Here is a 17,910-nt window from a genome sequence, read left to right as displayed (position 1 = left end):
CACAGATTATCCATGCCTTGCTGGGTCAATCCGTCATCATTACAGAAAGACCAGACCACTTCTGGTGAGCCTCTGTAGTGGTGATCCAGACTAATGCATTGAGGATCTTTCCAGAAATTCAAGGACAACTCAACCTGCTGGTGTGGCTCATTGATTTCAACCATGGCACTTTCCTGCATGGTATATCCTGTGGGTTTAAAATCCATCTTCCCCAGTGCAAAGACCCAGTGGAGACCTGTTTGTTCACCACTTCTCTATGGGTCTGTTCAGACCACACATCTGCCTCTGGCTTATCCTAATAATGTGGGGAGAAAGTGTGGGTGTGCATCACTTTCCCTGATCTGGTGTACTATTTCACTACTACCTAATTGTGATTAGTATTTTGTTTGCATCCTCAAAGTTCAGATGAGCGACACAGCCTGCGTGATCAGGTAGAGGTGAGACAGTATGTTGGGTAGGGGGAGATGTGCATCCCCACACTCCTTAGCCATGTGATTAGGATGGACTGGCAGGTATGTCATCCAAACTGGCCCTCTGTCATGCACAAAATTGGCTTTTCAGAAAGCATAGCTTAGTCAGCAGTAGGAACTAAACTCTTGATAATTGAGGATTTGTTAAAAAGGAGGTAATTTAATTATCCTGTTATGTCCTAAATTTGGCATTCTTATTGACAAGTTTGCTTTGTTAAAAATTCCACGAGGGGGGATCTTGACATTTTAGCAAACCAAAATTGTTTATATATATTTTTAAAAGCTAAAGACTGACACTTCTCCCAAAAGGCAAGTTGGTTTAAAACATTTCATCCTATACATTTTTTCTCACTAATTATTTCACAATCTGTTGTGTGCTATTTCCCCTCTTTTCTGCTTTTATTCTAGTCCCAATGAAATGCAGTGAGATCAGGACTGAAACTTTTCCATAATGATATTAAGTAGTTGTGTTCAAGAATAAAAATAAAAAACCATACATAAGTTTTAAATGTCAACTGGAAATAAAGCAGGCTTGCTCTGCTATCTATATCTATATCTATATCTATACACACACACACCTTCTGATAATGGAGGGGACCCATCACACTGGAAAACAATACAGAACCTGTTTCAGTGTGAGACTAAGCATATCTGGATTCGGTGTAAAAGAACTCACTGCCATCTGCTGAAGAAAGCCCTCCAATCCCAACACTGAGTTAATGATTCCATATGTACGTACCTTAATTAATAGCTTTAATGTGGATAACAGGCAGTGTGATTTAAACATTGTATGTTGCAGATTAAAGTGGGCAATTTGGTTGCTGAGTATAGGCAGGCAAACATTAAAAGGAAACTAACTCTTGAAATTGTTGTTTCAAGAAAAAATTATATATGTTTTCAGACCATATATGGATGAAATATATCACAAAGCCAAGGACATCAAATGTTTGGCTAAATTAAGCATCTTGCTACCCAAACACAATACAATCCAAAGAGAAGCATCTGTTAGAGGCTTTTATCAATAATAAACATTGGCATTGATACAACAGTAGGCGATATTACCTTGAGATTTGATCCAGTACAGCCAGCCCAATAGCATTTGCTCAATGCACATAAGGCTGATGAGTGATGAGGTTCAGGAAATGTTTTCATCTAGGAAAAAAGAGCACCAATGCTCCTGCTAGTCATCTGTACTTGGATGCCAAGTCTGATGGGGCCTCTTCCAAAGAGGAAGCTCTCAGTACAACCTATGTGCTATGTTTCCTAGCAGAGACTGGGACTTGGTCCCTGAGGAATAGCTGCAGGCATGTCTTCCAGATGATACTCTGCCAAAAGAGGCTACAATATTGAGGGGACAATGCCCCTGATGGGACCCTCAGTCCAGCTCCATTTAATAGTAGGGCCTCAGAAGCAGAAGTGATGATGAGCCTATGCTGCAGCAGCAATTTGGCCATTCAAAGCCTCCCTTCTTTTATCACTAATTTGGCATTAGCATATGCTGCTAATTGGGCAAAGAGGCACTTTGAAGTGGTGGCTTTCTGATATGTAGCAAGGGTATAGCCACTATCCATGTTCAAACCAGTATAGCCTCCTCCCAGTGCTATAGCTGGTCTTGCTTTTAGATTGTGAGCTCCTTTGGAACAGAGAGTCAAATTATTACTTCTACAATGTAAACCAGTTTGAGGATGTTTTTGTTGAAAAGTGTTATATAAAATTAATAGCAAAAATAACAACAGTGCTGCTGCTGCCCATTCCAGACTTAGCATGTCAGCCTGCCCAGGTAGACCTGTCCTCCAAGGCAGGCTAATGCACCAAGTCTGGAGCAGAGGGTTGGTCTACTCACCAATCTCAATTGGTTAGACCAGCTCTCCTGTTTTTCCAGGGAGAGCTGGTCTGGCAGTTGGGATCAGCAGGTCAGGTAGAGCATAGAGGTGTTCACAGAACCAGCTGGTCTGGTCTGGTTTGAGTCTGAACTGGCACCGCACTGGACTGCGCCAGTTTGGTCCAGCACCATCTCCTCCACCACCCCACCAGTCCATTCCAGATGACTTGTCCCCTTAGCTAAGCAGTGTCCACCCTGGCTGCATATGAATGGGAGACTTGATGTGTAAGCACTGTAAGATATACCCCACAGAGGATGTTGCCACTCTGGGACAAGCAGAGGGTTTCAAGTTCCCTCCCTGGCTTCTCCAAGAGAGGGCTGAGAGAGATTCCTGCCTGCAACCTTGGAGAAGCCGCTGCCAGTCTGTGAAGACAATACTGAGCTAGATAGCCCAATGGTCTGACTCAGTATATGGCAGATTCCTATGTTCTTATGTTCATGAACATTTTTAGGGTTTTTTTTTTTAATTACCCCCTTGGGGGAGGGGGTTCTCCAAGACAGAGGATGTGTGTGTGTGTGTGTGTGTGTGTGTGTGTGTGTGTGTGTGTGTGTCTGCGGAGGTTCCCCCTCCCCCCCACAGGCCTCTCTGCTTTCCGAATCCAGCCCATTTGGCCATTCTTCAGCACATTTGGGCTTTTCCCCTAGTGCGGTGGCCATTTTGCTGCACCAGGGGAAAGACTTGAATGGGTTGAAGAACAGCCAAGCAGGGCAGTTTTGGAAGGCAAGGAGGCTGGCAGGGTGAGAGGGTATCTCCGAAGACACACACCCCGGCGCCCTGGAGAACAACCCCCCTTGGGGGGTAAGTTTTTTAAAAAATATATTTTTACCTAAAAATGTTCTCAGAACTCCCGAACCAGGGGTGGTTTGGCTAGACCCTGAGCCTTTGAATTGAATTGGTTCGACTTCTAACCAGTTTGGTTCTGAACCTGCTTGCACTTCCCTAGTAGACCTGCCCTCTGGTAGGTCTACCCAGGACAGGTCTCTCAGGAGACCTGTCCTCTGAGATGGGCTGATGTGCTAATCCCGGAGCGGATGGATGGTCTACCTACTGCTCCCAACTGGTAGACCAGCTGTCCATGGAAAAAAGCACAATTTTGTGGGCCATTTCCCCAGCGAAACAGGCCCCCCCAATGGCATTTGAATCACTCAAATTGTTTTGGGTCAAGTTGGGGTTGATTCTCCTCGAGCCTGCATCATGTGATTCAATTCAAGATTGAATCTGCAAATCACCCCCGATTTGACCCAAATCAATTAAACAGAGAATCAGTTTGCTCTTCCCTAATGGTGATTATATAGTGATATCCTACGAATGGTAGGCATAGCAGAGTGATGCTGTCTCTACCTCCAAACCATAACAGTCACCCAATTGAGATTAACAAATGAAGTCAGATAATCCCCAACTTTCTTGCCACCTTGCCAGCCTGATTTGTAATGATTGGCACTTCCCACCTTTTCTTTTTACAATGACACTGAAGCCAGATGCAGAAACCAAGGCAGCTTAGGAGGAATGGGAAGTTGTGGGCCTCTTCTTGAAATATCTTGTGTTCTCTAGGACTGAAAACACATCAGTCTCCTTCTCACTTTCCGAGTGGGACAATAGCAGCAGTTGCCATGGAAGAAGAAAGCAATTCCTGCAGCAAGGAAGTCGACTTTCAGCCTCAGAATGACATAACCTGGACACTGCCGACTTTTCTCCCCATCTTCTTGGAAGAGTGAACAAAATCCCTGTTGATCTGAGTTCACCCTGTTCTGTTCTCTGTTGTCCTTGGGAGACACTGAGGCACTACATGTTCACATTGCATGTTCCTAGCTTTGAGGACCGTGCAAGTCTGCAGCTACCAGAGCTTCATGTGTTGATAAAGCTCTGAACATGGAATTAACAAATTGATCATCATGGATAATAGCTAATAGATCAATCCTATCTCCCTTTTAACCTTTTTTTTTAAACCCACATAAACTAGTGGCCATCACCATAAGAATTCTGCTTCTGTCATAGCACAAGATCACACAGTGTACATTTTCTGTAGGAAGAAATGCTGTTCCTCAAACAACAATGTTCACATACTTTTGTGCTGGAATAAATGTTACTGAGAATTTAGAGATGATGCCAGTAAAGCCTGTTGAGATCAACTTAGCATTACTAGAAAAGAGGTTTTCTTACAGGAAATATTCTTTCATCAAAAACTTACACTTAATTGACGTGTGCCTTAACCAGGTCTTTAATTTTGTACCAGCAATCAATTATGGGCACAATTATGCAAGTGCAATCAATTGCAAGCACAAATCATCTTTCTCTCCCCGATTTATTCCTACAATTGATTGCACCTGTTAATTCTGGAATGTAGATTCTGACATAAATAATAGTTAACTGAGGAGCAACAACTTCTTTCCTCTTTTTTAAAATAAAAGACTGTAGATGGCTATTTACAATTCATTATTCCGAAGAGGGTCATTTGTGGCATGAAGGGGCATAGCCACCATTGTGTGAACGGGTTCAAAGAACCTGGGCCGCCAATGGTAGGGGCAGCTGAAGCCCCCAGGGGTGTGTGGCTCGAGATCCAGAAGAGCCCCAAGCGAAACCCCCCCTCACGCCCAGGCTACTAAGAGCCCTGAGCGAGCACTTGCCCATCCTTTTTAGGCAGAGTTTGCTGCCTGAAAGCATCTATTTCCCTTTCTCTCCCTCCAGAGAGGGCAAGAAAGGGAGAGTAGATGCTTTCAGGCAGGAAGCGCTGCCTGAAATGACAGGTAGGGGCTTGCTCGAGCTCTTTGGAGCTCGAGGCCATGCCCCCTTTGCACATCACACACAAAGGGGCATGGCCTTGAGTTCCAAAGAGCCTGAGCGAGCCATTCCCTGTCATTTCAGGCAGCGCTTGCTGCTTGAAAGCACCTATTCTCCCTTTCTCTCCCTCCCTGGAGGGAGACAAAGGGGAATATATGCTTTCATGCAGCAAATGCTGCCTGAAAAGGATAGGCAAATGCTCACTCACGGGTAGGGAGGGGATTTCTCTCGGGGCTCAGGCACGCCCCATGTGTGTGATGTCACATGCACAGGACGTCTTCAGAGGGGCTACTGGGCAGGGCTGGATCCAGGCCACCACTCAGCTGGCTCCACGCCTGGTGGCATGCAAAATCACACAAGGGAGTGAGTGACCTGTGCACCTGGGAGAGGACTGGCAAAGGGCTCAACTGAGCACTCTTTTCTCTCTCCCCCTCCACAGCTGACCCTTGGAGGTGTTTATGCACTCTAATGTATTGGTAATTCCTTTCAGTGGAAGGCTCATTACTCCCATTTACACATCCCACAAATTATTCATTCTCTGAGGGCCAGTCAGGGAGAGGGATGAGGAAAAAAGGGCTCCATTGAGAGGTTCCTATGCTGATCTCTTCCCATGTACACAGCTGCAACCAAAGGGAGATGGATTGTGCCTACTGGGTAGCTAAAATGTAGCAAATCAGAGAGAAAGATAGCTAGCTACCACATTTCATCTAACGTACCCAAGGAACTGGATGTGTTATATGAAAGAGCTTTAAGTCTAGCAAAATTTCTCAGGAGGGTTTGCACGCTCCTTGTTATCACTGAAATCTGCCAAAAGCGAAGACCCGAGATGATACATCTACTTGGACAAAACAATTGAAGAATTTAGAAGGAACAATTTTTGCCAGACAAGTACAATTCTTCAGTAGGAGTTTTCACATCATAATTTGCTCATCTTTGCTAGGAGAAAAAGAACCAGTTTTAAACCTAGAACAGAAACTGCTGTAGAAGTGAAGGTGTATGCAAAACTTCCTTTAGCCCAGCTGCAGAAATGATGTTAACAGGAATACTTGGAGATGTACTGTTAGTGAAACTGCATGTCTAAGTATTTTTTAAAAGTGGCAAAAACTCATAGAGTCAGGCATTGCCTGCTGGCGCAACAAAGAACAAGCACATGGGTTCTGTTAGTAGGTTTGAATGAACAGGTGGGGATTAGCAATGGTAGCCTGGATGTGGATTCCCAGGGTCTCAGCCCCAGGCCAGGTCCTTCAACACCAGTAAGGCCTCAGTGTTAGGAGAAGTGTTGAGGAAGTGAGGAGGTTCAGATATCTTCTGTTCCATCGTCATCTTGTAGTCCTTGGCTTGTTCTTTGCTGGTGCTCAGCAGGGGAGATCACGCAACATCACTGAGTGATGCAGAGCCCATGTGTCCTCCTCACTTTCATCATTATTTATTTATTTATTTATTTATTTATTTATTTATTTATTTCTATACTGCCCAAAACCTATGTCTCTGGGAGGTTTCAGAACATTAGCTCTGTTCTGAAACAGAGACTGACAGTGTCAAAGCTTTTGTGAGAGCTCTAATCCCCACCACACATAAGCGCAATCCAGCTGATGATGGGAGTCTCACAAGAGCAAATCAATCTTCCCCCAGCTCCTCCCTCCAGTTCACCAAGACCTGGCAGTTATAGCAACTGTCCCTGATGTCTCCCTCTCAGCCCAACCAGTGCCGACGGGACACTGCTTTCTCAATACATGGCTCACCATGCGTTCATTGCTGCATGGATGGCTTTGTGAAGAGGCTTCTGTCTGCAAGCAAACTGCAAAAAAAGAAGAAGAAGAAGAAGAAGTCTTTCTTGAATTGGTCAGATGTGTTCTGCATAGATGCATATAGCCCAGAATTCTATTCACAGTAATGGCCAATACAAATGTACAAGGTTATTATATTTCAAATATTCAATCAAATTCAAAAGAGCAGTGTTTTGAAAGAACAAGGTGGAATACTCACTGGAATGATGTGGATTTTGAATTTATCTGCCAAGCTTTTAATCACCATAATTTAAATCAATCTAATAGCACTAGCCTTGTTCATGTTGTTTTTGCTAATAATCTGTTAAAACACAACTAATTTGGCACTCACAAGATTGATTCACAAGATTTATTTAGCGGCTTAATTTTTTAAAAGAGCATAATAATATTAGCAGATATCTATCTATTTATCGATATAGAAATTTTGTGTATTCAAAGCACATTTCCTACATTGTCTCAGTAATCCTGTAAGGTAACTCAGTATTATTATCATCCATATGCTGCAGATGGGGGCTACAGACACCTAATAGATCCATCACTGTGGTGAGATTTGAACTGTAGACTTCCTCTCTCACGTTTCACATTCTTAACTAATATATTACAATACCTCTCAGAGCGTTACTACTTTGTGGAGTGTTCTTTTGAACAAGTTTTAAAATTTGAAATCCTAGGTTGCAAATTAAATGTGTTGCTTTTGAAGTTCACTGCAATTGTTAATCTCAATGCTAATATTTCAAACCAGAGTATAAATATTTATGATCTAAACCAAGCTTAAATGGCACAAGCACACTTATGTTCCCTTTGGAAGTCACCTTTAATATTTTTAAATAGGCCTGTGATTGTGTTTGGGTGTTTTATTCAGTCCTATTACCCAAAGACCTGGAGCAGGTTACAACTAAGAAATGAGTTAATTAAAACATGCAACTAATCATAATTGCAAGAAGTATGTAAAATAAATTGTAGTTGTAGTTTCAGTATATAGCAGGAAATGTGTTGAGGAGAGGACAGCATCTAATAAATGTGTTATCTGCTGGTGGGCAACATGGGATCATTTTCCATTGGAGCCATGACGCATAACTGGTTGATCACCATTAGTTGGATTAGTTCCAACCAATTAGTTCCATTGGGGCCATGATGCATAACTGGTTGATCGCCACTTGCTCCCAAAGGTTGCTGCCCACTTGATAAGGTCATCTGAGGGAGCTCTGCTCCTGGTGCCGACAATGAGGGAGGCTTGGCTGTTGTGCACACGGGACAGGGCCTTCGCTGTTGCTGCCCACAGACTCTGGAATGCTCTCCCGGTGGCTATTCGCTCCTCGGTCTCCATCACAGTTTTTAGAAAGTGTGTGAAATATTGGCTTTTTACCCAGGCTTTAATGTGGTTGTCTCTACTCCTGCGTCTTTGTATTGTGTATGGTTATCTTATGCTTGTATTCTAAATCCTTTAAGCCCAATCTATGTTTTTATATTTTAGCTTGATATTTTAATTGTGTGATTTTTATAGTCTTGTTTTAATTTTTGTGTGAACCTCCTTGGGATTGTTTTAATGCAAGGCGGTATACAAATGTAACAATAAATAAAATAAAATAAATAGTTCACTGGTTGATCAGCATTAGATCATCAGCAGAATTAAACTTCAAGAAAGCCTTGCTTCAAGTGTCTCCCTTTATGTAGAAAAAATAAGAATCTGGGAAACTTCCAATAATGCTCCTTTTTCTCCTTGAATCATCAGAAACCTTAAATTAAATGTTTGGAAGCACCATATGAAATAAACATTTAGCCAGGTTCAGAATAACCAGAATGGTAGAAACTAAAATTGCAGCAAATCATGAAAATTGTTCTAATAAATGATTGAAAACCTATTCCTGGATCTAATTTCCTAGAAGGAGGTGGTGGTGGTTTAACCAGTATCACAAGTTATGAGCCTATACATAGAAATAGCAATGTAGAGTGAAGTTTGTAACCTGAGACTGTTTTATGTTGAGAAATACCCTGAGAATAAGAATTTGATTTGCCTTGAAATGATTCCCTTAAAAGGATAAGGAGTGATCCAGAAGTGTTCAAACAAGCTTATCCCTGTAAAAAGCTGCAACAGGCCTACACAATCAGTCATGTGGGGCAGCTCAACAGGGATTTGATGCATCATTTTTCCCTTGTATGTTTGAAACTGCAGAAACTATAACTATAGATACACACAAACACACACACAACTTTTCAACAAAAGTTCTCAAAGTGGTTTACATAGAAAAATAAATTATACTGGCATAGTAATGCCAGTATAGTTAAGATGAGGAGTGTTTTCAATATCCCACCGTTATAAGCCATGAATATTCTATTGCTTACAAAATCAAAGATATCCATCCAATCTCCATGAAATTTTGCACATGTCAACTAGGGGACAGGAGACACCACTCCTCCACATTTGATGCAAATTTGTTGCAAAATGTCAGAGATACCTCATTTTGCACTTTTAACTCCTAAAAAGAGGGTTCAAAGTGTTGGAGACCTTTTTTCACCACACATACTGTATATTTTTAAATGTTGGATGCCTTTTCAGTATGCCCCCAAAATTCAGGTCCAAACTGGACTGGAGCCTTTTGCTGGTTTGAAAAACACCAATCCAGTGATTTTTTTTCGTATTTATTGTCCAAAATTCCCATTATCAAGATACAATGAGAATTCAAAAGGACCAATAAACAGTATACTATCAATCTTAGTGAAAATTTAATAATATCAGAATTCACAAATATGTCCCCAATTATAACAGTTATACAAATAACATATAACAGTTATACAGATCAATTACTTGATCTATATAATAAAATATTTGTTCTCATACATAAATCGATTATACAAGTAATAATAATTATTAGTGGTGATGCTCTTTATTTAGCAAGGGGAGAGCAAATGGCCCTAACCATCCCCAGAATAGCATCCCTCCATGGCTGATCCTGGTGTCTATCTTATGCTTCTTTTTTAGAATGTGAGCCCCTTGGGGACAGGAAGCCATTTAATTAATTTATTTATTTCTATGTATGTAAACTGCTTTGGGAACCTTTGTTGAAAAGCAGTATATAAGTATTCATCTTATTTGTTTTACAAAAACAACTCATTGTTCATAAAACATGATTGTGTAACTAGCAGATACAATTAAATCTATGGAAGCCATACAAGGGAAATAATTGATAGTCCTCATGTGAAAAAGTCTCGGTATTGGTCCAAAAATGTATGTGTATCGCTTATTACAGAAGGGACTGTCAATAAATTCTTTGGTCTATTCGCATGGAGCCTGCTTTTGTGTCAGCACCAGCTGGGAGCAGCCAGCTCTCGCATATGAGCAGTTAGCCCAAGTTAAGAGTGCACTCGTGCCCTTAACCTCGGCTAACTGGCAGGCTCCATAAGCTGGACTGCTACTCGCGGTACCTCCAGGAGCCACTCAGTTCCCACCAGTTCTCACAGGCAGCCAAGCCCGGGCTTAGCTGACCTAGCCCAGTCTTGGCTGCTCGTGAAAACAGCCTCCTTAAATTGAAGTCAGATGTGTTTCGAACCACTGGTGGGTCTTCCTCAGTTGCTTGAAGATTATAAGAATTCAGTCTCCCAATGTTGTGGGATCTATGATAAAATGTCATCTATGATAAAATGTCAAATACAATAAGATATAAATATTGATAAATAACCCATTTTAAAAAATGTAATAAAATCATAACAAATATACTCAAACATCTAAAATACGTGAAAATCGCTGATATTCAACCCTTACAGTAAATGAAATCCTATTGTCATTTACTACCAATGTTCTGCCTTGGTGAAACAGAAAATATTAGACACGGAGCGGCAGGAAGATTTATCTAAGTCTCCGGGTTTCTATTGTAACGATACCACAAGGTACCTTGTTGCTCTTTTATCTTATCTGCAACAATTAGACATCCCCAGATATAGGTTGGCTTTTACACAGGCCAGATGTAGATGCCTTCCCTCTGCTGTCCTTGAAGGTCGCTACAGTGGGACTCCGTATGTGGAGGGTCTATGCCCCTGTGGTGATGGGGAAGTTGAAACAATCGAACATGTTTTGATTTATTGCTCCTTTTATAGGGACTTACGTTTAGAACTAATATCTCCACTGTTAGCTCATTTCCCAGGAAATCCGCCTAGTCAACAAGTGGCTTTCCTGCTTGAGGACAGCATACCTGCCATCACTTGGAAAGTGGCGGGTTTTTGTGCAGCAGCTCGAAGAGTGCGCCAGTTTTTAATTAAGAGTTCTAGTGCTGCTCTATAACCTTTCAGTTATAACATTGTTGATGGGTTAGACTGTTGACTTGAACTGTGCAGAGTCCAAAACCTTTCGACTTCCAGTTGGTCTGCCAACGTAGCTGCATGCTTCTCTGAAAGAATTCAATTAGAACAAAGCTGGAAACACATGCGAGAGCACTAAGGGAATACTGTAAGATCCAAAAGATCTCTCAAGGTCTCAGAGTTATTAAAGATCCAGGAATGTTTCCCAGTGATTATAATTTCAAGAATAAATGGTTTGCTGTTTTAAATAAATGTTCATTGCATTTGATGATATTATTAATTGAGACCTCTCAATTGGAGATTACATGTACTGAAGAAGAAATCAAAGTACTTAAAGAAGAGTTAAATAGAAAATTGGGGGAGAAGATATTTCAGGATAAAACCATGACATTAGAGGAGGACTTAGATACACAATATAAAGAACTCAAGGAAAGAAATCAAATTTCATGAGTTCCAAAGGGATTTAAAGGACTATGCAGATAATAAGGTCTGTTCTTGGTGAGATGGTAGTCGTATTAGGAAGCACTCTGGATGAGAGTTAGTCAGTATCTTTTGATCTTTCCTCAAATACCAAGCTAGATAATGTTAATGGGACTGCTCCTGGGGAATTGGCAAACACCCCTGACTAATTTTTTGGGCTTGTGTAGGGAACTAGTAAGAGTGAATGGAGCAGCCCACCTTGGAATAAATTAGTGCAAAGCTTCAACTTGGAAAGAACTGACAGAGAGTTTGAAGTTAAAAAAAAAATCAGATTTATTCTAGGATTTAGGGGTAAGTAGTGATTAATAGGAAACACAATATTTACTAACAAAACTATCAAGACTAACAAATCAATAGGACTAAGTTACAGCTCACAAAAAGGCAATTTGGCTCGAGTTCCTAATTAAGACCACTCAAGGCTGATGAGAGAAACAGTCTTTATAGAACAGCTTTGGATTCTAGAGGGAGCAAGAAAGGAAGGGAGCAAGGGGTTTAGGAGCAGAGATTAGTGATAGGACCTAAGTTTGTCCGATGGGATGTGTGGGCCCTTGTGGGCCCTTGTAGCTAAGCTGATGCTGAGGGACCTCTCTCCTCTGGGACAGGCAAGAAAGTAAAAGGCAGGAACGGGGACCCAAGGGCCAAGTGATGATCTGGGAACCAGGCAAAATTCAAAGGGGGCCTGATCTCGGGAGACCAGTATCTTGCAGTCAAATGTGCTGCACAGATTGAGCATGAAAAAGGGGCCAATCTGGAGGCAACAAGCAGAATATGAGCAGAAGTCCAGGCAAGGCAAGATGGAGTGGCCAATGCCCAAACGTATGAACATGCAACTGTTGAATCCGAGGGAGGGACACACTAACTGATTGTGTCTTGACTAGATACAGACAACATCTTGCCCTGAGGCAGCATGCTGACCACACCTTTCTGTTGACAAAGGTGACAATAGGGATAGACAAATAAGCCCTTTTTTGTCTGGTTAAACTTTGCTGGCAGTGCTCTTTCAGCACAATAGGTGAATAGGTTTGAGAAACCTGTGTGGAACAAAAAGAAATGGCACATCAGGGCTTATCTTGTGCTTTTAGAAAACCTTGGGAGTAACTAGGAATGTTTTAACAAGCTAGCTTCCCATGCCCTGAGCCAACCATGAACACTTTGTTAAAGAAGGAAATGAGCTTGTTAGCTCTCATCAGTCCCTTCCTGCTCATAAGATCATAAGATCGAACTGATCTAATGTGCCAACATATGGGGAGAGTATTTGGCTAATTCTTGAGAAGAATAGTGTTTAATTAACTCGTGTCTGCTCCACTAAACTAATCAGGGAGGTGAGCACAGGGATAGTCCTTCTGCAGGCTCGGGTTTGATCTAGAGCCACTTTTCCTCAGGCTCCATGCCTGGTGTCAATATGACTGCGTGTCAATATTCCTATGAGTTATCTCATGTGATTCAAATGGTAATTTGTTTCCATGAGTTTTGAAAGGAAAAAAAAGGAAACTACAAGCCTGTAACTCCAAACCAAGTATAGGGGTGCTCCTGGGAGCTCCCAAACAAACTATTTCGGTAACAATAAGTAAACTTCTACAGTTAGTTACAAGGAACCAATAGATATTACATCTCCGGCTAGAACCACATCCAGTTTAAGTAACATTCCCTAAGAAGACAGACCTTTTGGGGGGTCAGTCAAATCAGAAATATAGGAAAGAAAGGCAGGACAATGGAATACCAAGCATCATACAACAAAGAAGTCTGAGAACAGTACGATAATAAATCTATCAAGACATCAATTGCCTTTGAAGGAAATGCAGGTTTTGGAAAAGGCTTTGTCTTTTATATAAAATGAGATTAGCTGATTTTTTTCAAGGATAATGAATAAGATAATAAGGTCTCTCCAAGGTCTTTCCTGACCACACAAGATAAGCTCTGATGTGCCCATTTCATTCCACTCTGCACAGGTATCTTGATACAATCATCCCATTGTGCTGTTAGAAGCACACCCAGTAAAGGTCCAACAAGACATAATGGATTCTTTTGTTCACTATTGTTGCCACCTTTGTCCAAGGACATAATGCCTCAGGGCAAAATGCTGTATATTTCTAGTCAAGACACAATCAATCAGTGTGTCTTTTCCTCACTTTCACCAGCTGCTTGTCATCATGTTCGCGCATTGGCAACTCCATCTTGCCTTTCCTGGACTTTAGCTCCTGTCTCGCTTGTCACTTCTGGACTGGCCCTTTTTGCATAGCCTGGTCCGCACAGCACTCTGGATTGAGAGATCCTGGTCTCCCATGATCAGATCCCCTTTGGGTTTTGCCTGAGTCCTTTGCACTTGGCCCTTGGGTTCCTGTTCCTTCCTTTTGCCTGTCTGCCTGTCCTGGAGGTGAGAGGACCCTCAGCATTGGCTGAGCTACAGGGGTTCACACACCCCACCAGGGTAGTATCACTAATCTCTGCTCCAAAACCCCTTGCTCCCCAACTTTCTTGCTCCTTCAAGAATCCAAATCTGTTCTTTAAAGACAATTTCTCTGGTCAGCGTCGAGTGGACTTAATTCAGAACTCAAGCCAAATTGCCTCTTTGTGAACCATAACTTAGTCTTATTGATTTATTAGTTTTGCTAGTTTGTCAGTTAATATTGAGGCTATTCCCACGAACACTGGAAAGCAGGCTAAGAGAGCTTAGCCCGCTTTCCAGGAATCGTGGGAACTACCAGGCTCGCAGGTGAGCCCGGTACTCCAATGGCAGCTAGCCTGTCTAATTCCCCCTCCCCTTAAATGAGGTTAATGGAGCGAGCACTCCATTAACCTCATATGGTTGCTTGTGTGTCACCACGGCAAGCAGCTCCCCGGGCTCGAGGGTCTCTCCAGGATCCCCCGTTCTTGTGCAGGGCATCCTAGAACTTCTGGGTGCCTCACAGCCCCCAATCCCCGCAGGTCGTACCAGCTCTGTGAAGGAGCCGGCAGCCGTGTGGGTGGCTGATCCGGCCGCCCAGCTACAAGTGGCTACTCATCTGCGGGGAGAGTGGGCTAAGCCAATTCTCCCCGCAGACCACATTGAGGCACTTTACAGCAATCATGTGAAGCTCCTCATTGTGTTGCTCATTAATCATTATTCCTTTTCCTGTACTCCCAAACCCTAAAATAAACATGATTCTATTTTTGAAACCTCAATCTCTCTATCAGTTCTTTCTGAGATCGAAGCTTTGCACAAATTTATTCGGAGGTGGACTGCTCCATTCAAGTTTGCTAGTTCCCACACAAGTCTAAAACTTAGCCAGGGGTATTTACCAATTCCCTGGGAGTAGTGGTTAGAGTGCTGGACTAGGTCCAGGGAGACCCGAGTTCAAATCCTCATTCAGCCATGATACTAGCTGGGTGACTATGGGCCAGTCACTTCTCTCTCAGCCTAACCTACTTCACAGGATTGTTGTGAGGAGAAACCTAACTATGTAGTACACCGTTCTGGGCTCCTTGGAGGAAGAGCGGCATATAAAATGTTAAAAAAAAAAAAAAAAAAACCCTGAACAAACCTAGATCTAAATTTAATCCTCAGTCGAATAATCCCTTTATTGAAGTCCTCCAAGAACTACTTCTTAAGGATATTTAAGAGTTGGAAAGTAAAAATATAAATACATGGCATAATCTTACCAAAGCTGAATGCCAAGCACTGTCGGATTTACATCAAAAACAGGATAGTATATTTAAGCCAGCTGATAAAGGAGGTGCATGAGTAATTCTAAATCAATATGATTATCTCCAGGAAGCTTATCATCAATTAGATAATCCTTTACACTATACAGCCAGTCCAACATATCCTACATAGCAAGTACAGAGAGATATCATTGATGTAGTGGGATCAGCATTTGATAATATGACTACATATGATTTCCTATTGGAATCCCTACAGAGAATGCCCCTTGTCTATATTTTACCAAAAATACATTAAAACACCTATCTGGTTCCTATCTATTTAAATGTATTTAGAAACATTTCTTAGACCCTTTGTTTCCAATATACCTACTTATATTGGAAATGTCCTGAATTTCTGCCAGGACATTTACTATAGTATGTAGCTTTTGCAGGAAGCACCTTGTAGAGATGCATCATCCAGAAATTCATCAGGGGCATCTCTAGGAAGTGATTGGGTAAGCTGCACCTGTTGAATATCTGCCTGGATGCATCCTTCCCTTGTTCAGTCCCCAGCTGAAAGACCAAGGCAAGTTTGGGTGCATGGAGCCTCATTTCTAAATCCATCATAATCTACCAGACGTACAATGTCTTTGCAATTTATATGGCATGGAAGTTAAGATGGGCTCCTTAACTTTGAATTTCCATGCCTTTTAGAGCATGGATGAAAATGTAAAGCACCTTAACTCTCATCTTAAACTGAAAGTTTTTGGATGACAGAATAATAAATAAAGATGCTTCCCTGCCGCCCGCTCCCGCAATGGGCTCCTGTCATCTGCTCTGAAATTGAGGGGCTGGTAAAACAATTTAAGCTTGGTAAGGCCCCAGGGAAGGATTTTATAACAACTGAGGTAATATGTAATAATTTGGAATGGTGGGCCCCAGTATTAGCCTCTCTTTTTACTTATATAGATCGCACTGCTAAAGTACCCAAAGACTGGGGAGTTGCCATCATAATCCCTATATATATATAAAAAGGGGAAAGGGATGAGCCTGGCAATTATCACCCAATCAATCTTCTGAATGTCACCAGTAAATTACATGCTAAACACCTAAATGGGAAACTCCTGGACTGGCTTGAATCTAATAATATCCTGGAGGCCAAGCAGGCTGGTTTCTGCAAGGGGCGCTCTCCTATTGATCAGGCTCACATTTTGCAACATCTAGTAGAGAATTACACTAGCTGCCAGAAGGCTGCTTTGTATGTGGCTTTTGTAGATCTTAGAGCAGCTTTTGACCTAATGTCGAGAGAAGATTTGTGGTCAAAACTCGGGGACTCTACCATAGATAAGTGATTATTTTGTTACTTATTTATAAATTACATAAAGATTCACACCTGAAGGTGCGCTGCAACACTAGAGGACATTTATCAGCAGAAATTCCAACACAAAGGGGTGTTAGGCAGGGATGTATATCCTGGCCCCGATTCTGTTTTATTTCTATATAAATTCCTTGGTGTCCCACCTGAATAAACCAGACATTCACCCACCCAAATTGGCAAATAAACATCTGCCGATCCTGCTTTATGCAGATGATATGGTCCTGTTAGCACAGATGCCAATTGGGGTCTGAGTTTATATTGTGCTGAAGAAGCGCTGGGAGTTAAATACCCCAAAACAAAGGTGCTAAACGACCTAAGATGTGCAAAAGATGTGCTAAAGGTGCTAAACGGCCTAAGGTGCTAAAAGACCTCTTCGCTAAACGACCTAAGTCCCACTCATAGTCTATGAAAGGCCATGCAATTGAACAAGTTAGAACCTTTAAATATTTGGGAGTCGTCTTCCATTCCGTAGGAGGGCGAAGAACACACCTTAACTACGTGACACAAAATGCCCAGCAATCAGCCAATGCTATTAGGTCTTTTTATTTCACCAGGGGAGCTCTCTTCATTCTGGCTGCCACCCACCCCGCTGCCCCCGGAAGTAGTCCAAACCGAAATTTTAAGAGCAATATTTCAAGTGCCATACTCTGTGTCTAATACAGCTCTCAGAGATGAGGCAGGGGTTTTTAGATTAGAAATAATACTCTGGCTGAGTTTGTATTTTTGTATTTTTGTTTAAGTTGTTATTGTCCCAAGTGGTTTTGGCTCCCTTAACCCTTATAGATAACTACACTTCGAGATGGAAGGCGTTGTTAAGCCAGAAGTTACAATCTTACTACCTTTCCCAGGAGGAGCTTATTAGGATGGGGTATGACCAAGCAATACGGGTCATCAAACAGTGTGTATTTGATATGGAAATACAAGAAGAGTCAGCCAAGCTGCCTAGAGGGATTTATATAGGTAATCAGTTTTCAAATATAAAAATCTGCTGAATACCTAATCAACCCCAAAACAGCAAAATTTAGAAGAGCTATGACCCTTGCTCGGCTAAATGCACTTCCCACTACAACTTTGGAGGGGAATTTTAAGAAATTACCATACTCAGCTCACTTATGCCCTTATGGTTCGGGAGATATGGAAACTTATTACTCTATTGTACATTTTACAAGGATATTTGAATTAATTTTATTTCTTCTTTTAAAATGGAATTTCCTGGCCAC

The sequence above is a fragment of the Hemicordylus capensis genome, chromosome 3, assembly GCF_027244095.1.
Source record: "Hemicordylus capensis ecotype Gifberg chromosome 3, rHemCap1.1.pri, whole genome shotgun sequence".
Lineage (NCBI taxonomy): Eukaryota > Metazoa > Chordata > Lepidosauria > Squamata > Cordylidae > Hemicordylus > Hemicordylus capensis.
The sequence above is the reverse complement of the archived record's forward strand: the minus strand, read 5'-3'. Positions refer to the sequence as shown.